Source organism: Pinus tabuliformis, chromosome 4_1, assembly GCF_031772625.1.
Source record: "Pinus tabuliformis cultivar Carrire ecotype Pingquan chromosome 4_1, CPIR1, whole genome shotgun sequence".
Taxonomy (NCBI): domain Eukaryota; kingdom Viridiplantae; phylum Streptophyta; class Pinopsida; order Pinales; family Pinaceae; genus Pinus; species Pinus tabuliformis.
Genome location: NC_142303.1, coordinates 726,493,979 through 726,516,124, shown reverse-complemented (window position 1 = coordinate 726,516,124; position 22,146 = coordinate 726,493,979). Strand labels below are relative to the sequence as shown.

The following is a 22,146-nucleotide window of genomic DNA, read 5'->3' as shown; positions in this document are numbered from 1 at the left end:
CTCTCTTTGGGTAATATATGATACCATAGTGTGGTATCAGAGCAAGTTTCACTCTCTTTGGGTAATATATGGTACCACTATGTGGTAGAAGAGCATGTCTCAACACTTGGACTCGATGCGCAAAATGTGTTTTTCATTCATGCATGTACGTTGTATATGTGCTTACTATGTGTGCATGGTGATGGTCATTGTTATAGTTGTGTTGTCATGTAAATGATGTTGAAGTTGTTGTTGGGATTCTTTTGTCATGAATTCATGTTGGTTGCATATGTATTTGTTATGTATGTCAGTTTTATATATGGTTGTTGTGCATGAGGTGATGGTATGTAGTTGGTATTTTCATGCATAATTTCGATATGTTGTTATCATTATGATTATACATGTATCGTGATAATCTGGGTGATCTTTTAGACAAGAGATCCTCCCCTTAACTACACTAAGGTATGTTGGTTATGTTTATGTTTGGTTTATCAAGCATGATATGGTTTATCAAACATGATATGGTTTATTTGACAGCATTAGATTACCTCTTGCATTTGAAGGAAAAGTTTGATAAGGGATACATTAGGCCAAGTGTATCGCCTTTGGGTGAACTAGTGTTGTTTGAGAAGAAGAAGGATGGTACTCTAAGGCTGTGTATTCATTACAGGTAGCTGAATAAGGTGACGATAAAAAACAAGTATCCATTGTCGAGGATTGATGACTTGTTTGACTAGTTGAAGGGAGAAGCTATGTTTTCAAAGACTAGTTTGAGATCACGATATCATTAGGCACACATCAAATAAGAGGACATATACAAGAATACTTTTCAGACTAGTTATAGGATTTACATGTTTGTTGTAGTTCCTTTTGGTTTGACTAATGCTCCATATACTTTCATGTGCTTGATGAATAGTGTATTTCACCCTTATCTAGAAAAGCTTTTGATTGCATTCATTGATGACATATTGATATATTCTAAGAGTGACGAAGAACATGCCCAACACTTAGAAACAAAATTGAGATTTCTAAGAAAGCATCAGTTGTATGCCAAGATTAGTAAGTGTGGTTTCTTTCAAACAAAGGTACTTTACTTGGGGCATGTTGTTTCCAAGGAAGCCATAGCAATGGAATTGGAAAAGATAAAAGCTATCGTGGAATGGATAGCTCCTAGGAATTTGGATGAGGTTAGGTCATTCATGGGATTAGCAGGTTATTATAGGAGGTTCATCATGAAATTTTCACAGATTGCCTATCTTATTACACCATTGCAAATAAAGGGAAAGAAATCTGAATGGGATGAAAAATGTGTAGCAAGTTTCGAGAAGTTGAAGGAGTTTCTTACATATGCTCTAGTTATCAATATTGTAGATATGGATAAAGAGTTTGTGGTATGTATATATGCTTGCAAGAGAGGAATTAGTGGATTCATGATGGAGGAGGGACACGTGGTATGCTATGAATCACAGAAAATGAATGAGTAGGAGCGTAACTATGTCACACATGATCTTGAGTTGGCAGCAATCATTCATGCATTTAAGATGTGGAGGCCCTATCCTCTTGGTAGGAGATTTGTGTTGATGAGTGATCACAATAGACTAAGATACATATTTGATCAAGCTAATTTGAATGCCATGCAGGTTAGGTGGTTGTCCACAATCAATGAGTTTTACTTTGAGATCAGGTAAATTAAAGGAAAATAGAGCATGGTTGAATATGCTCTTCGCATAAAAGTAAAGGTAAATCACATAGAAACAATGAGTTCATATGGGATAGATTTATAGGATCGGATATTACAAGTGACACAATAGAATGATAGGTACCAGTAGGTTAAGCGGAGGTTATAGTAGTTGGGTACAAGTGTTCAAGATGTGGACTATCGTCTCATAATAGATGGTTTGGTCATATTTAGGGACATGATGTATGTGTCAGACAACCATGAACTCAAGAAGATTATCTTTAGGGAGTTTCATGTTAAGCCATATTTAAGACATTTGAGATATCAAAAGACATTGAAAGTGATTAAGAAGTCTTACTATTGGTTGAATCTCTAGATGGAAGTGGCACATTTTGTGGCTAGATGTTTGGATTGTCAATAGATAAAAGAATAGTGAAGACATCCAGGTGGTCTACTACAACCAATTCCAATTCCGGAGGGGAAATGGGAGGTCATTTTTCTGGATTTCATTACAGTTTTTTTGAGGACATCTAAAGAAAATAATTCTATCATTGTTGTGGTTGAAAGGTTAACAAAGTTAGCTCACTTCATAGTAGTTATGCCTACTTATTTAGATAGTTATGTAGCATAGAATTCCGAATATGATAATGTCAGACAAAGATGCCAAGTTCACTTCCAAGTTTTGGAAGGAGTTGATTGTATGTTTGGGTATGTTAGTGTCAGTCTTTCCAGCCTTCCTCCAGTGATCAAATATGCTCTTACAAAGTGGTCTCAGAGTGTCAAGGTCAAATTTTGTCATTTCAGTGAGTCTTCAAGCAAAATTTGGTCACTAGGCATTAGGTCTAGGGTTTGCTTTCACTCCTTTCAAAATTGCCCAAATGTTAGTCTATTTCACTATTCAGCTGAGTGTATCATCATTCAGAGGGTTTTCATCATCATGTCAGGTTCCATTGGGTCATTTTACACCTTGTTCATGCTTCAGCTGCGCCTAGGCAAGGTTCATCTCCCTCTCCTAGGGTTTTGAAGGAAATTTCTCTTGGATGGTCAAATCATTAGAAAAACTGGTATTCAGATGTCCATACACCTTCCCTTATCATTAATGTACCTTATTAAACTCTTCCCATCACTGAGATCTGCCAAATTCCTCATTTTCGCACAAACCCTAGTTTCTTGCTACAACCTGGCAATTTTCTAGGTTGGGCCTATGTTTTTCCCTTTTAGACCCCTTCCCATCACTCGATCTTTGCAATTCCACTTTCCCCTACTTCCTAACATCCCTCCCTACTTCCAAAAATTTCCCCAAGAATTTAGAAGCCCCTCATCCCCTTCATTGTGCTTCATTTCCACAAAGTTCCTTGTTTCACACATCGGGATAAGTTTCACTCAAAAGATGTTTCAGAGCAATCAAAGATGAGTTTTGGAAAACTGAGAGAGGTTTTTGTCCACAACATGCCAAAGAAAAAAAAACCTCCTTCACTTTTTACACAGGTTTCATGGTTTTAGAGAAATGTCAAAAATATCGTTGCCTCAGGAGAATCGAATGCACCTCTGAAGTGACCTTGGGAAAATCAAGTTTTCTCCTAGCTTGGTTGGCCAAATGACTTTCTTGATGAGTCAAATGATAACGAGACACAAAGATATTTCCAATGAGCTATCATGAGTGCAATTTGGAGTTGAGGAAGGCATTCAAAAGTTGACTGCAACAGCACTCTGCCTTGAAGCAGCCTCATTTGGCACATTTTTACCAGTGTTGGGAGATTTTATTTTTGATAGGGAAAATGAACTCCAAATTAAAAAATTCTAGTTGTGATGGAAAGTAAACTCAAAGACCTTTCCAACTAGCTATCCTACACCTAATTTGGACACCGGGAAGGCCTCCCCAAAGCATATGAAAGTCGCGCTACGCGTGGGGCTCAGGCGCGCTACGCATCAGGGTTTGGCTCAACGCGTAGCGCGCCGCGCGCTACCCTTAAGTTGGGGAGGTCCATTTTACAAAAATTTAGCATTTTTGGATTTTTCATGACAAATTACACTTGCTCAGCCACTGCCAAGACATTTCATGGAGATTTGAGCCCCCAGAAGGTCAAAAAACAAGAAAAAAATGACCTTCTGCCACTTTTTGGACACACAGGAAGCAGTCTTGGGAGATTGCATTTTTGGAGGGGCAAATGGCCACTAAATTGAGAAATTCCACTTGGGCTGGAGAATAGACATCTAGACCTTTCGAACAAGCCCACCTGAGCTCAATTTGGATGCCGGGAAGTGCCTCAAAAGTGGCCTGAAAGGCGCGCTACGCGTTGAGAAATGGCGCACTACACATCAGGGAAATTTGCCGGTTTTGCACCTTCAGCACAGAAAACGCAGCATTTGACCAGTTTTGACTTTTTGGTGGGATTTTTCATCCTCCTTGATGTAATTTTATGTTGACATGACACTTTTTTTACCTATTCTAGAAGATTCATTCATAAAATGGCAAAAAATTAATGAATGAATTGGTTTCCTAGCTTATAGAGGCAAGTTGTTTCGATTGCCTAGATTGTAGTGCTCAGTTTAGAATTGGTTGAAACAGCTCCTAGGATGATGAGCTCGACCCCTAGAGGCTAGGGAATGGGTTGGCATGGTCTATATTATGTATTTTCTAAATCATTTTCATGGTTGGAGAGGTTGGACTCTTGAGGGATAAGCTTAGACTGTTTTACTCTTTGTATCTCTACAATTTTGGCAAAGGAAAGACCAGGGTTTTGCAGCACTATTTGGGATTCCTGTGGTGATTTGTGTTGATGGTGTGTTTCTCTCATGTACTTGTAAGTTTGTTATGTGTATCATTTTCCTGCTCTTCTCTTCTGCAAATTAAGTAAATGAAGTGTTAAGGTAGAACTCATGGTTTCTATGCTCTGCCTTTAAGTTTGCTTAATATCTATGTTTTCATCTATTTAAGGAGAACTCTCGATGGTTTCTTGCTCTCCTTGACTCCTCACCGGTCATATCTATCCATTCACTTATTTCAAAGGCATCAAGACAATCTCCTACCTTGCCCGAAAAAGACCTCTGCAAACACTGTGTCTCATCCCCGCACCCAAAATTGCCGTGCTCAGTTTTCCAACAAAACCCTAAAAATTTAAAATCAAACTTTCCCTATCAGTTTACTAGCCTAAAATCAGTGTTCTTTATTGGTCATCTCAGCCCTTCGAAAACCTTCTGCTGAGATAGACCCGGAGAGAGCCCTCTACTGTCCTCGTAGGGCTAGCTACGAGGCTAAGTGGTTTGATGTTGCCTTGGATTTTGCCTTCTTCAGCCTGAGGCCAAATTCGAGCGCTAACATATTGGCGACCATACTGGGGAGAACAAATGGTTTTCATGTTGATGTCATTTGTTTTATAAGCTACAGACGGAGCCTGAAGTTATGCCAGGTAGCCTTCGAAACGCTTTTGCTTTGCATTAGCGGAAGTAGATAAACACTGCTTCAGTCAATCTCCGGTCTAGCTTGTAAAAGTGACATTTAACTTGTTAATTACCCCAGTACATGCATCAAGTTCAGATCTGATTGTTGATGGTGGACAACGATCAGGCATAAGAAGGCTGAAATCATTCACCTGGCGACTTCATTCATTGAAAAATCCATAGATCAATGCTTCATGGTGACTCCACTGCAGGAAGATTAGTAGCTTTGATCTTTTCAAGATGGATCGGGTTGTAAGAAGATATGCTCCCATGAGCCGAGATCACATCCCTGGTTTTCCAAATAAAATTCCGAAGGTAGATTGGTCAAGGAATCTACCTACATTTAAAGATGATGGTAAGAAGGATGCTGCTTTACATCTAGTTAGATTTCATATGCATATTCACAAGTTGAAGGTGGATTTTCCTGAGGATTGCTTGATGAAGATATTCCTGGCCACTCTGGAAGGTGAAGCCCAATCCTGGTATGAAAATTTGCCGCAGGCCTGTATTTACTGTTTAAAGGATTTTCATGCCTTATTTATTGAAAGATATCAAGCATCTTATCCATCATTAAATTTGGTTCATGACCGTTGCAAACATGCTTCTAATTTTATTGAAAGCCTTGAGAAATATTATGAAGATGATAATTTTATGGATGATGAAATCATGGAGGCCCTGTATGAAAATCTGTTTCAGCAGCATAAAGAAAACTTAGAGGATACTTGTCAAAATGACCAGGACATTTTGCAGTAGAATCAAGATCAGCAAGCTGAAGATGGTCATATGGCTGAAAATAATGAAAGAGAAAGTGTCGTTTCAGATCTGCCCACAGAAGAAGACAGCGTGCAGGGTAGTCAAGATTCAATTTCAGAATGTGATGCAGTCAAGCCAGCTATTTCAGATCAACATTCAGATCATGATGACCAAGAATACCTTGTGCTGAATCCCATCAAAGAGAGCTCTGCTGTTGAGATCATAGACAGAGTTGTGGATTCAGATGTTCATAAAAAACAGAATGAGATCTTTGTGCAAGTAAGTGATAAATCTCCTTTCAATAACTCAGTAATAAATGATAGTTTGAATGCCCTGTCATATGAAGATAATTACTATTTAAGCGGAAGAAAACAAAAAGCGTTGTCTCCTTTGTCTGAAGATGAGATAGATCTACTTTTGAGAGGTCTTGTTACAGCCCAAGCTACAGCAGATTTGCAGTGCACACATAGTCAGGAAAGTGTTGGAGAAACTTCTTCCTCTTTTGAAAAAGATGACTGTCTTATAATCAGTTTTGTAGACCAGCAAAAAGATAATTTTTTCTTTCACAAAGATGATAAGGCTGTCATGTTTGATAATCTCGAAGATTGTTTTTTGTTTAAGAATGACCGACAGCACATTCACACCACAGAAGATTAAAACATTCAGGATTTCCATTCAGATTCCTCTTCATATGTTTCATGTGCTGAAATGCTTTTCCAAGAAGAGATCTGCCCATCCATTTGTTCAGAGTTTTTTGAAGCTCATGAGCATACTTTTACCGAAGCACATGATGAAGGCAGATAAGAATTTGAAACAAAGGACACCTTGATCTTTCAGCAGGAGGTGACAATGGAAAATCTTCATGTTTTTTACGATCCTCTAGCAAGTTTGTTGCAGCCAGCAGTGAAAGTGTTTATTACAGTGTTTTGTTGCAGCCATGGTCAAATATGTTTTTGGATGCCCTGTTACCAGTATTCATTGTTGATCAGAAGATCTGATCAGAAGAATCAATCAAGAAGGCATCTGCTTGATTGGTTGCATTGGCATTTTGGTATAGTTTGATGGTATATTGTCTTGTAAGAAACACAGGTGGTTGTCATCATGATTTCAAATCTTGATGAACTGTTGCCCTTCAATAAGCTTTGTAAGTTTTTGTTTTAGTTAAGTCAGTCATGAGTCATTTGTGAGTCAGTTTTCAGTCATGTTGGTTTCATAATTGTGTCGGCTTGAGTCAGGTTTCAGTCAATAAATAAGTCAAAGTCTTGTGTCGTTTTCCGAAATAATGGACTCCATTGCCCAATGGATGGAGGCACTGTCTGCTCTCCTAAAGATCTGCCGTTCTTGGCACCTCCAAGGAGCTACCATCCCCATTGGAGCCAATGTTAGTGTCAGTATTTCCAGCCTTCCTCCAGTGATCAAATATGCTCTTACAAAGTGGTCTCAAAGTGTCAAGGTCAAATTTTGTCATTTCAGTGAGTCTTCAAGCAAAATTTGGTCACTAGGCATTAGGTCTAGGGTTTGCTTTCACTCCTTTCAAAATTGCCCAAATGTCAGTATATTTCACTATTCAGCTGAGTGTATCATCATTCAAAGGGTTGTCATCATCATGTCAGGTTCCATTGGGTCATTTTACACCTTGTTCATGCTTCAGTTGCGCCTAGGCAAGGTTCATCTCCCTCTCCTAGGGTTTTGAAGGCAATTTCTCTTGGATGGTCAAATCATTAGAAAAACTGGTATCCAGATGTTCATACACCTTCCCGTATCATTAATGTACCTTATTAAACACTTCCCATCACTGAGATCTTCCAAATTCCTCATTTTCGCACAAACCCTAGTTTCTTGCTACAACTTGGCAATTTTCTAGGTTGGGCCTGTGTTTTGCCCTTTTAGACCCCTTCCCCTCACTTGATATTTGCAATTCCACTTTCCCCTACTTCCTAACATCCCTCCCTACTTCCAAAAATTTCCCCAAGAATTTAGAAGCCCCTCATCCCCTTCATTTCGCTTCATTTCCACAAAGTTCCTTGTTTCACACATCGGGATAAGTTTCACTCAAAAGATGTTTCAGAGCAATCAAAGATGAATTTTAGAAAACTGAGAGAGGTTTTTGTCCACAACATGCCAAATAATAAAAACCTCCTTCACTTTTTACACAAGTGTCATGGTTTTAGAGAAATGTCAAAAATATCGTTGCCTCAGGAGAATCAAATGCACCTCTGAAGTGACCTTGGGAAAATCAAGTTTTCTCCTAGCTTGGTTGGTAAAATGACTTTCTTGATGAGTCAAATGATAACTAGACACAAAGCGATTTCCAATGAGCTATCATGAGCTCAATTTGGAGTTGAGGAAGGCATTCAAAAGTTGATTGCAACAGCACTCTACCTTGAAACAGCCTCATTTGGCACATTTTGACCAGTCTTGGGAGATTTGACTTTTTATAGGGAAAATGAACTCCAAATTAAAAAATTCTAGTTGTGTTGGAAATTAGACTCAAAGACCTTTCCAACAAGCTATCCTGTGCCCAATTTGGACACCGGGAAGGCCTCCAAAAAGCATCTGAAAGTTGTGCTACGCGTGGGGCTCAGGCGCACTACGCATCAGGGTTTGGCTCAACGCGTAGCGCGCCGCGCGCTACCCTTACGTTGGGGAGGTACATTTCACAAAAACTCAGCATTTTTGGATTTGTCATGACAAATTACACTTTCTCAGCCACTACCAATACATTTCATGGAGATTTGAGCCCCCAAAAGGTCAAAAAACAAGAAAAAAATGACCTTCTGCCACTTTTTGGACACACAGGAAGCAGTCTTGGGAGATTGCATTTTTGGAGGGGCAAATGGCCACCAAATTGAGAAATTCCACTTGGGATGGAGAGTAGACATCTAAACCTTTCCAACAAGCCCACCTGAGCTCAATTTGGATGCCGGTAAGTGCCTCACAAGTGGCCTGAAAGGCGCGCTACGAGTTGAGAAATGGCGCGCTACGCATCAGGGAAATTTGCCAGTTTTGCACCTTCAGCTCAAGAAAACGCAGCATTTGACCAGTTTTGACTTTTTGGTGGGATTTTTCATCCTCCTTGATGTAATTGATGTAATTTTATGTTGACATGACAGTTTTTTTACCTATTCTAGAAGATTCATTCATAAAATGGCAAAAAATTAATGAATGAATTGGTTTCCTAACTTATAGAGGCAAGTTGTTTTGATTGCCTAGATTGTAGTGCTCAGTTTAGAATTGGTTGAAACAGCTCCTAGGATGATGAGCTCGACCCCTAGAGGCTAGGGAATGGGTTGGCATGGTCTATATTATGTATTTTCTAAATCATTTTCATGGTTGGAGAGGTTGGACTCTTGAGGGATAAGCTTAGACTGTTTTACTCTTTGTATCTCTGCAATTTTGGCAAAGGAAAGACCAGGGTTTTGCAGCACTATTTGGGATTCCTGTGGTGATTTGTGTTGATGGTGTGTTTCTCTCATGTACTTGTAAGTTTGTTATGTGTATCATTTTCCTACTCTTCTCTTCTGCAAATTAAGTAAATGAAGTGTTAAGGTAGAATTCATGGTTTCTATGCTCCGCCTTTAAGTTTGCTTAATATCTATGTTTTCATCTATTTAAGGAGAACTCTCAATGGTTTCTTGCTCTCCTTGACTCCTCACTGGTCATATCTATCCATTCACTTATTTCAAAGGCATCAAGACAATCTCCTACCTTGCCCCAAAAAGACCTCTGCAAAAACTGTGTCTCATCCCCGCACCCAAAATTACCGTGCTCAGTTTTCCAACAAAACCCTAAAAATTTAAAATCAAACTTTCCCTATCAGTTTACTAGCCTAAAATCAGTGTTTTTTAATGGTCATCTCAGCCCTTTGAAAACCTTTTGTCGAGATAGACCCGGAGAGAGCCCTCTCCTGTCCTCGTAGGGCTAGCTACGAGGCTAAGTGGTTTGATGTTGCCTTGGATTTTGCCTTCTTCAGCCTGAGGCCAAATTCGAGCGCTAACAGGGTACAAAGTTGGCCTTCAATACAAATTATCGTTCGCAAAATATGGATAGATAAAGAAGGTCAATAAGGTTTTGGAGGACATGTTGCGAATGTATGTTATGTATCAGCAACGAAAAAGGGAAGAGTACCTACCACAGGTAGAGTATGCTTATAACAATAGGTATTAGGAGTCACTGAGCATAAGTATGTTTGAGGCACTTTATTGGCAGAGTTGTAATACTCCCATCAGTTGGAGTGATCCAGTGAATAGGGTGTTGATAGGATTGGATATGTTAGTAGAAATGGAACAAGAAATGCAGGTTATCAAGAAGAATATAAAGGAAACACAGGACAGACATAAGAGCTATGTAGATCAACACAAGATGTTTAAGAAATTTCAGGTTAGGGAGCATGTGTACTTGTGCATTAAGCCCATGAAGAGATCTTTGAGTATTGGGTCATGTGCGAAGTTGGAACCTCCGTATTGTGGGCCTTTCAAGATCATTGAGAGGACTGGACCAATGGCCTACAAATTTTCATTGTGTTCGACAGTGAAATTACATGATGTTTTCCATGTCTCATTACTTAAAAGATATGTAAAGGATTTTGATCATGTTATTTTTTTTCTATATTGAAGGTGGAACCAAAAGGATAATTCTAACTGCAACCTTAGTGCATTTTGCAATGAAAACTACTCATGCTCTGAAATCGAGTAATTGAGCAAAGTTAAAGTGGAGTTGAAGCGCTTTGGGCCCGATGAAGTTACATTAGAGATGGATGATTAGATGTGGGCTATGTATCATTCATTATTTATCGGTGAAGGAAAATTAGTTTTGGTATATGTACATATTTATGTATGGTTGTTATTGTAAATACCACAAGAAGTTTTGTTATAAAGCTCCAATAAGTGGTATGGTTGTCATGCTAGTTTTTCTTTTCAATAGGGTGATATTGTAAATATTGCATTGAGCTAAGTTATAAAGTTCCATAAGCAGTATGTTTTGGTTTTCAGTGGTATTGCTGGTTGTTGGTGTCATAGAACACCGAGGATGATGTTCCATAAGGGGGAGGGTTCTGTAATAGCCTTGGGTTAAAATTTCATGTAATAAAGTTAATAAAAGAAAAAAATAAGACCAAGGTTATGGGACACATATTCCAAGCTTAATGTTGAGAAAAACATCCTAGTGGGTGTTCATTTGGTGTATTATGGCTAAGGGGAAATTGGCAAAGGCAATGGAAAAGACATTGAAAAGGAGAAGAGGCATTAATTGGCATTTTATTTATAAAATAATGGAAAATAGGACAAAAAGAAGGTGAAAGGTCCCAAGTTGCATGTGAGGAGGAAATTGAAGGAAAATAGAGGACATTGAAGAAAATGGAGGTCTCATTATTAAAAAAGTTTCTAAGGATCCTTTCATGGCTTTTGTTAGTTAAGCCTTTTGATAGTTTTGGGTTGGAGCTCTCTCTATATTTTCTCTCTCTCATACTCTTGCACACTTAGAGAATTCTTGGATCACTCTAGCATTGGATAAATGAAGGCAAATGAACGAAAAGGAAGTAAAGGAAAGCAAAGATCAAACAAGGAAGAACTTGGTCAAGTGGCTACAATGGGATTACTTGTAAGTATCGAGTTGCATGTATGATTTCCTTACTAGTTTTGGCATGCATGGTACATTGATGTGTGTATTTGGTTATCTTGTTGTCACTGGCATGGTTTTTTCCAGGTGTGATAGTGGTTTCATCATTTCCTTGCCATTTATGGATATCCATGTTGTGATGGGGTTCTTTCATTTGGTTGAGATGGATTTTTGGATTGTTTTGGAACATGGTCAGGCAGTCTTAGGAAAATTCCCAAGGGCCTGGGAATCCCTTAACAGGTAATGGTGGGATACACAATACAGTAAATCCTGAGGGTGGAGGTGAGAAAATTTCTCAAGGTATTGGTGAATAAATATGGAGGAATCCAAGCTTGTTTAGGCCTAATGATCACTTGATCAGTAATGGAGGGATTGCAATAAAGACTATTAGTGTATATTTATTGTTTGGGCCTAGGAATACCTTGAAAGGTAATGGAGGGATACACGGTAAATCCTAGTTGTATAGATACGAGTTTCCGACCTAGAAATACCTTGATTAGTAATGGTAGGATATGTTGTAAAGCCTAAGGAAGCCCTGGTTATTTGAGTCCCACATTCATGCTTGGAATATGGTACAGGGGTGATAGGCTGAAAGAAAGATTTGGTTTATCCCAATCTATGGTTAGGTGATACGTGGAAGTCCCTGACGTGGTTGGATTTTTCATATGTTAATAAGATCTATTTTCATCTTGTATTTCATGAGTATTTGTACTTTTTATTATGTGGTTTTGATGGTTGTTCTATCATTGTTATTATTCTAGTTTTATGTAATGAAAACTTGACTAAACTGAGAAGGCAGGTTAATGAGTTTAATATATTCATGGACATTAAATTCTTTTCCCTAATTTCTTTAATTGAAACATTACATGAGTAGCTTAACAAATAATGACCAACAGATTGGATATGTAAACAACAATTAATAAGAAAACCAAAACATCACATGAACACATAATAACAACACATATTGACACAAAATATATGTGGAAACCCATAAAGGGAGAAAACCATGATTTTGTTACTATTGTGATGCAAAGGCAAGCTCCTACTCCTTATTACATCTGGTTTTCTATAGGATCCGACCTACAGGAGGCTGCTACCTCAATTTTATGCAAGCTACAACATGCAAGGAAGCTCCAACTCCCGTATGTTTTATGTAGGCTAAATCCACAAGAGGCTCCTACCTCAACCAACTCCAACTCAATATTTATCAAGCCACAACTTGAAGTGAAACTACCATCCCCTCATGCAAACAAGAATAACAATGTGTTGGTTTACATAGTAATAAATTTTGCATATCTCCATCTTCATTTATGCAGCTTATTCCCTTCAAATCTTCCTCACATCAGCTTCATAAGTGCCAGGTAACTAATCCATAATAGCTCAATCAACTCCTTGTCATTCTCCCATTATCTAACCTTCTTAATGCCTTAAAAAATCAAATATTTCATAAAGATAGTTTGATGGTTGTTTGTATCCCACATAGGAATATGAAGTAAATAGGTTTGAATATTTTCCTTCCACTCATTCGTTTCCAAACTCTTCATATCTTGAATATTAGGACACAAAAATAAATAATCCATCCAATATTAATTTCAGCCACATGTAATCATTAAATGCATCAACCTGATGCTAACATCAAATATCAATATTTATCATTAATGTATCACAACAATCTTTGCAACATATTTGTCTTTGCCTTGGAGTCTTGCCTTTGCATCACAACAAGTCAGCTCAATAAACAATTTTCGTCACAAAAAATTCTTCAATATAGCAATCTCTGCAACATTATGAAAACATTTCAATCTATCACAACTCCTCCTCCTTCTACCCCTTTTCCTTCTTTTACTTCTTGCTCCTCTTTGCCTTGTTGCTTGTTGTAGCTCCTTTCCTTGTTGCTTCTTGCTTCTCCTTGCATTGCTGCTCCTTGCATTCCTTCAATGCCCCTTTACCATCAATGACAATATTTCCAACAATATCCCTCTTTGGAATTGATGGTAATTATCCTCCCCCTTTCATTCTGATAAGTATCTTCCTTACCTTTTCTTACCTCCCCCTTTGACATCAATGACAAGGGGGTTTGGAATTTAGAACATGAAATTCTAGCACATATTTTCTTTGAAAAATGTCCCAAATAGAGCCATCATGCTCAAAATTGTATGGTAAAACAATGATTCTATCAAGCACAATATCTGGAATATCAAGCCTAGTAGTAAACTCTCCAACCCTCATCTGATTACTAACCATCTTTCAAACCTGCATAATGTCCTTCATGCTTGTCACTTTCATTTTCAAACAGATTTCATTAAGATAGTATAAAAGGGATACAATTACAATTTAAGAGAATCTTTGGCCATTGCTACAACTCCATCAAAGGACTTGTTACCACCAATGAACCCACTAATGTGAACAAATACACAATCAGGGATGACACATTCTCTAGAAAATTCATCATCTCGTAAACCTCTCCATGATTGTGGTATAGGTTTGCGACTTTCAACTTTATCTAGTGAAATTGAGATGTACTCTCCATTTCTTAACTCTAGCCTTCCAATCACCATGGGATGACACCAATTCCTTAATGCTCTATAATCTGCAATATTTCGTCTGGTACAAACAATATTGCCACTCAATGAACGTTGCTGCAAAAGGAAAATTGGGGCTCCTCTAGATTGAAAATTGCTCCCAAATGAATTTTTCTCCACATGATATATAAATGTTTCTTCAAATATGCTCTTAAATGTATTAATAGTACAATAGCGCTGCAAAACATTGTTGTGAGAAAAATTTGAAAAAAAATCGAGAACTCATAAGATGAACGCATTGCAGAGAGTATTTCAAGAATACTGTTGGGAGAATGCTTTGCAAGGCATTGAAATTGTAGGCATATAAACAATAAATGCCAAATAATACTCTCCAGATAAAAGTTTTGATTGAAGAAAACTTGACTATATATTGCAAAAAGAATTCTGCACCAGCCACCCTTAATTCAACCATGTAACAGTCAAAACTAAGAGAACATAATATAAAAAACACTTTGTCTTAATTTATGTTGATGATCGTATCAAGATAGTCTTGATAGCCCTTCTTCATGGAAAGTGATCTTATATTTAATATGCAAGCGAATTTGTGATTATAACAAACAATCTCCTCCAAGATGCTCAAGAGTGTGGAAGTGGCAGATTCATGTTTCCAGGCACTGACATATTCATATTTTTCTTGACTGTGTATTCACCCATGATGAGTGAATAGTATGCACCTCGACCTTTTCTTTTTATGGATGGTGTTTCTCCATAACAAAATATAAACACTGCTCCAATCGTATGAATGAAATTGTATAAATTTTGTATAGAATAGTTATATTAAAATATTATTATTGTTCACCTTCTCCTTAATCACTGTTCTAATCAAACTTACAAATTCCCTCGACCTTAGACACCTCCCTGCCGGCCTAAGAGAGATTTCCTTTGATAATTCAAAATCTTCACTAATCACCAGACCCACTAATAACAATTGGACCACAGAGGCATTCAAAATATACGTCCCTCCACCGGAAATATTCGTGGAAGCAGTCTTAGAAGTTTTGTCTGACGAATGAGAGACTTTGGTTTGACTTTACTGAATGGGAGAGAAAGACGCTCGGAGCATTACAAAGAACACAAAAATAATCAATAGCTACGCCCGTTAACCGAACGATATCCATGTTGGCTGAGTAATCCCCAACCCAACGTCTTACAATAACACAGAAAACTACAAATAACTCTTCTTCTTCCACTCCATTGAGACTCAATAATGTTGAAACTGGTAAATAGTGGGACAGTATGTAGCCATTGCCAAAGTGGCAGAGTTGCTCAGCATAAAAATCATTGCTCCCAGAGAATTTTGTAATTGTGCACCGATCTCCATGTCATGAAACGAATAGCTTCATTCGAACGTTTTATTAGCTTCTACTACAAAGTCCTAATAATCCCAAAGTGTTTGTAGATCCCATCGAGACTTTGCCCCACATGCCGCATATGTTTTGACTTTACATCTTTCAGAAAGACTGAAATCGGGTATTCACTATAAAACCCTAATTTGCATAAACTCACAAAGTCTGGGGGAACATGTTCTTGCACAAACTGTAATGTGGCCTCCTGTTTCTGGGTTAACTGTATATGTAAAGCATGTTTACGTAAAGGATGTCATTCGGGGTTCTCAGAAACATCACCACATTGAAGAGGCACTCAATACTTCTATGTCAATATAAATTAACATGCAGGCAACCTCCAACAACACAGGTTTTATGTTGAATTGTGGAATTGGTAGTTTCAACCTACAACTGTGTGATCAGAGACGTAGAGAGGCCATCGAATGATAGCTGGTATGACACCTCCATAATATGAATTCCACGTCATAATGAACCCCCTGCTCACCCCCTCCGCCCCCTCTCCCGCCCCCGCTTATTTTTCTTTTGTAATGGTAATATATTGCCACACTACCACACTGTAATATCATTTCCAAACTGCATTGGTAATATATGTCCACATTGTAGCATCAACGTCATACATAACATTGTCACTATTTGAATAACAATAGCACCTTTAAACCACAGCCACCATTATAATATTAATTCTACCATGCATTATATTCTCTCATAAGAAAACTCTAAGCAGCAAAGACTCACGGGTTTGTCGCGAAGAAGCTGTGTGTTTTCATGGAGAAAATTAATTAATAAATGCATGCAACCCATTTCAGGGTTGGATAGGTTTTTCTCAAGAAGAAGAGAGAGAGAATGAATTCTGTCCTTTGACTTATCTGTATCCCCTACAGTTTGGGAAACAATCAAATTTGATCAAGATGGGACGAATTTTTAGAGCAGTAGAGGAAATGCATCTGAGTGATGAAAGGAATGAAGAATATTTGCATGCGAATGTTAAAGCGCTACAGATAGCAGGGTATATTGTTAAAGGTTTTTTGATTTTTTTCATGGGTGATGGAGTCAAGGATCATCACACTGCACATATTTAAAGAAAGCAATTTAATTTTGAAGTATCCTGATGAAGGTGCCAGAGCGCTTTTTATCTGCTGTTGAAGAATCCTCATAGTCATATACAGGCATGTCCATTTTCATAAATTATGATTCTTCAGACATTTTGAAACAAGCTGTAGAGTCCACATATTGCTACGAAAGAGCTAAATCTCTTTCGATACTTGATGGTGTTTCAATCGTTGTTAAGAATGAGATTGATTGTTTACCCTACCCTGCTACAATGGGCAAAAAATGGTTCAATAAAGTACACAAATCTACAGATGATGTCATTTGTGTCAAGCATTTACGAGCACGTGGATCAATACTTGTTGGACAAACAAATATGCATGAGATTGGAATGGGGACCAACAGGATCAATCCCCATTACGTACCAACTAGAAACCCATACAAAATTGAGAGGATTTCTGGAGGTTCATCTAGGGGATCCTCTGCAGCAGTATCTGTAGGGTTGTATCCTACTGCACTTAGTGTTGGTGGTGGAGGATCGGTGCACATGTACTATGTGATGTAGTCGGTTTGAAGCCAATGTTTGGACGAATATCTCACGACGGAATACCTCCTCTCAACTGGATAGTGGGAATGGTTGGTGTACTAGAAGAAATGGTGGAGGACGCGTTGATTATCTATGCAACAATATATGTTCATGTACCTTCTGATCAATTTGTTTCATTACCATCATTGCAAATCAATAGGTCAGTTGGAAATCTCAAGCTTGCAAAGTACACGAAGTGGTATGACAACTGTGATGAGGGTATAAGCAAAGCCTGTTATCCTGCATTGGATCTACTGGCAAGAGAGTATGGATGTAATATTTTGGAGGTGAATTTTCCAGAGATAGAAGAAATGTGCCTTGCACATTATGTAACAATCGACTATGAATGCAACAGTTCTGTTGGTACTGCCTTTAAAAAGTCAGGTATGGCAGTGTCGCGATGGGATGCAAGGTTTAGTGTAATCTGTCGACACGTTACTTCTCCATTTACGAGCTACTACAACAATCACCTGCGCCATGCGACCAAATGGATTCCCTTTCTGAATTTTGTGTCTGTAAAATGGAGTGCCAGTGAAGAATATTACAGTAGAGATGATCAATCCGGTCGTGGGAATACCATAACCCAAACTGAATCCAACATTCTGCTGAATATATATGAGAAAACTTTGTCCCATCAACCTCCCTAGTGAGTATCTTCAATATATGGGTCAAGGATTGGAGTGATCCAAATTTCACCCACCCAATTATTGATAATAAATTCATTCATAATAATAATGCCATTTGAGAACGCCAACGATAATAAGAATGCCACTAATGATGATAGAACATATGATAATGCCAAGGATACTACATATGGGAACGCCATCGATAATAATGCCAAAGTATTGCACAGATAATTTAAAGAAATCCTTTTGAAGTAGGTAGGTAAGAAAAATTGTCAGGTGCACAGAATGGCTTCCTCCAGCGGAAACTTCACAACCATAGCTGATGGCTTGTAAAAGGGAGAGTATCATTCCTCAGCTACCTACAACTCCCTTGAGCTCCAAAGTGGATGGTAAAGGTCAATTTCTTCCCAGCATTCATCCCTTTAACATATACTAACGATGCCAGACCATATTAAATAAGGCTTGCATATAACGATACATTTGTGGTGCTTTACTGACATGGAGATATGCAAGAGTCTCTTAATTATGCCATTACATTCAAATTATTTCGAGGAACCAAAAATGCAGCAATAATAATAACGATATGAGGCATATAAATGATTTATAATAATCAGAAACGCTCCATATTACCATGACACCTATCAATGGACAACATCGTTGAATAATGCCCATCCAAATTTAGTTCTGAGATTATTGTAATGCATATTTGTTCAATTACATAACCGCGAACCAATAACGCACTACAAATGCAGCAAATCATTGATGGAATATAATGTTGGTCTTTAAACTGCTTTACATTCATTCCCAACGTGCTTCTATATATCAGAGAGCATTGCAGCAAGAATCTCTATATAATACCACCAATTGAATGAACTGGCATCACTGTATGAATCATAATTTAATATTTCTACCAATGAAATAACTCATTATTGCTCCCAATATCATAACGCTCCAAAAATATAATATTTCTCCCATAATATATGCTGCTAATGTATAATGTTCATCTAACCACTCGGGTGTTACCTATTGAATATTTGTTCCAATAGATTCAACAAAATTCGATACACCTCCTCCACACAAATATGCATCTATGAATACATTAAGAATCCAATAATGCAATGATTAGACTGTTAGTTCAGAGCATACATAACACACAGCGGATTCATACTCAGAGACTTAGACGCCAATAGCAGAGAATAATTCACAGAGACAGACAAATGGAGAAACAACAAGATTACTCAATGAGAAACAACGGAATAGATAAAACAATCACTGGAGAATAGAAATCACTTTCCATTACGTAACAGGCCTGGACCTTAGCTTGCTTTACTTGGCCAAAGAAATTACAAATTTATAGAGGCAGAAGAAGGATTTAGAATCCTTTATGTGATTCAGATGGAGATCTGGAATGATCTAGAAACTAATGGCAGTGTAGAGATATCTAGAATCTTGGAGATTTAGAAGGATCTAGAATCCTGCGTGAATTTGGCTTCACACTTAACATTCTCCCACTTGAAGCCAAATAAGAGTCATCAAGTCACACTGAGTCCTACCATGCCTCTACATAACTCATGTTTATTTCGTGGTAGAATCTTAGTGAGCATATCAGCAGGGTTCCTATTTGTATGGATCTTTTCCAAGGATAATTGTTCTTCCTCCAACACATGCCGAATCCAATGGTACCTTAAGTCAATGTGTTTGGTTTTTGAATGAAATGCTGAGTTTTTCGCCAAGTGAATGGCACTCTGACTATCACAATATAGCACATACTTGTCCTACTTTATTCCTATCTCTCCTAGGAATTGCTGCATCCACAACATCTCTTTACAAGCTTCTGTTGCAGCTATGTACTATGCTTCTGTTGTAGAGAGAGCTACTATTCTCTGTAGCCTTGACACCCAAGATATTGTTGCACCTGCAAATGTTTACAAATAACCTGTGGTGGATTTTCTGGTATCCATATCTTGAGCCATATCCACATTTGTAAATCCTTCAAGCATAGTCTCATCATGACCAAAACATAAACAATAATGACTAGTACCCTTGAGATACCTCAAAATCCATTTTACTGCTTGTTAATGTTGTTTGCCTGGATTGGCAAGGAACCTACTCACTACTCCCATTGAATATGCAATGTCTGGTCATGTGCATACCATGGCATACATCAAACTGCCAACTGCTGAAGCATAAGGAGTCTTGCTCATCTCTTCTTTCTCCTTGTCATCACTAGGACATAATTCAGTACTCAGCTTGAAGTGGGCTACAAGGGGTGTACCAACTGGCTTAGCATCCTTCATATTAAACCTGTCAAGCACCTTCTTAATATATTTTTCTTGTGACAGACACAACCTTTTGTTTTTCCTGTCACGCATAATCTGCATGCCCAATATCTGTTGTGCTGGTCTCAAATCTTTCATTGCAAATTTTCTACCCAAATATTTCTTCAACCTATTGATCTTATTCTTATCATGCCCAACAATCAACATGTCATCCACATATAACAATAATATGGTATACTTCCCTTGATCATACCTCTTGATATAGACACAATGGTTAGCTTCCAACCTCTGAAAACCATGTTCCAACATGAATGAATCAAATTTCTTGTACCATTTCGAGGTGCCTATTTCAACCCATAGAGACTCTTATTCAACCTACAAACAAGGCCTTCTTTTCCTTTTTCTATGAATCCTTCTAGTTGGTCCATATAAATTTCTTCCACCAATTCACCATGAAGGAATGCAGTTTTTACATCTAATTGTTGCCATTCTAGGTCTCAAGCAGCAACTAGACCAAGAATGACTCTAATGGATGACATTTTAACAATAGGTGAGAAAATTTCGATGAAGTCAATACCTTCTTTTTGGGAAAAACCTTTCACCACCAGCATTGCTTTATACCTCTCCTTCTTTTCGTCACCTTCATGCTTAATCCTGTACAACCATTTGTTTTGTAGAGCCCTTCCACCTTTTGGGAGGTTTACCAACTCCCGAGTTTTATTTTCCTACAAAGAGTTCATTTCTTCTTCCATTCTTTACTGTGCTCAACTTTACAAGCTTCTTGAAAACAATTAGGTTCACCTTCATCAGTCAACAAAATATAGTTTGAAGTAGGATATCTTTGTGAAGGCCTATGAGGCCTAGAAGATCTGCGAACCAACTGTGGTGATTCATTATCAAGTTGAATCTCCTGTAAAGGTTCCTGCAAGATTTCTTCTTCTTGTTGTTCATCATTTTCCACTTGTTGTTCTTGATGCTCCTGAATTTTCTGTTCATTTTCTTGCATTGGTGGGATGCTTTCTTGCCGCTCTTCAAACCTATCAATAACCTTCTTGACCTCCAACTCACTTATAGTCCTCTTGAACATTTCAAAATCATTAAACATAACATCCCTGCTTCCAATAATTTTATGTTTAACCGGATCCCATAGATGATAACCAAAATCTTCATCCGCATATCCCAAAAAAATGCATTTCATAGATTTATCATCTAGATTAGTTCTAGTTTCTTTTGGAATATATAAGAATGCTTCACATCCAAAGATTTTCAAGTAAGAATAATTCAAATTCTTACTAGTCCAATCTTCTTTAGGGATACCGCCATCCAAGGTTGTAGTTGGAGATCTATTTATGAGGTAGCAAGTGGTCCTGACTACTTCAACCCAAAAATTCTTCTCCAAACCGGAATTGGACAACATACTTCACACCTTTTCCATAATTGTGCGATTCATCCTTTCTACGACACCATTCTGTTGAGGAGTACCCAGTACAGTCTTCTCATGCTTTATGCCAAATTTGTTACAATATTCCTTAAACGCATTTGAGGAATATTCTCCACCATTATCTGTTCTTAAACACTTCAACAATTTGTTAGTCTCTCTTTCAACAACAACATGGAATTTTTGAAATATTCCAAACACTTCACTTTTATTTTTCATAGTATATGCCCAAACCTTCATGGATGCATCATCTATAAATGTTACAAAATATGATGCTCCTCTTAATGATTTGATGTTAATAGGCCCAAACACATCTGAGTGTACCAATTCTAACACATTTTTCTTTCTTTCATGGCCACCTCTAAGGAATGAAACCCTTCTTGTTCTACCATATATACAATGCTCACAAAGATCAAGATTGTAGGATTTCAAACCTGGCAATAAAGTTTTACCAACAAGGATTTTTAAGCCCTTCCCGCACATGTGACCCAAATGATTATGCCACAGATCTGTTGAATTTCCTTCTTTTGTGACATCAGCCAAATCTGATTTTCCTATCAATGTCTTCAATGTGTATAATGTTCCTATCATGGGTCCTTTGGCCACGACCAATGCACCTTTGCTAATTTTCCAGCCTCCTTTCACAAAGCTTGTCAAATAGCCTCCATCATCTAGTCATCCCATAGAGATTAAACTAATGTGCATTTCTGGTACATGCCTGACCTGTTTCAACAATATATCTTGTCCATATTTCATCTTGATCTAGACATCTCCC

At 37.9% G+C, this 22,146-nt stretch overlaps 1 pseudogene; it reads left to right on the top strand.

Annotated features, from left to right (window-relative positions):
* The first annotated feature begins 1,106 nt into the window (after positions 1-1,106).
* LOC149178194 (fatty acid amide hydrolase-like) lies at positions 1,107-21,839 on the top strand (annotated as a pseudogene).
* The last annotated feature ends 307 nt before the right edge of the window (positions 21,840-22,146 follow it).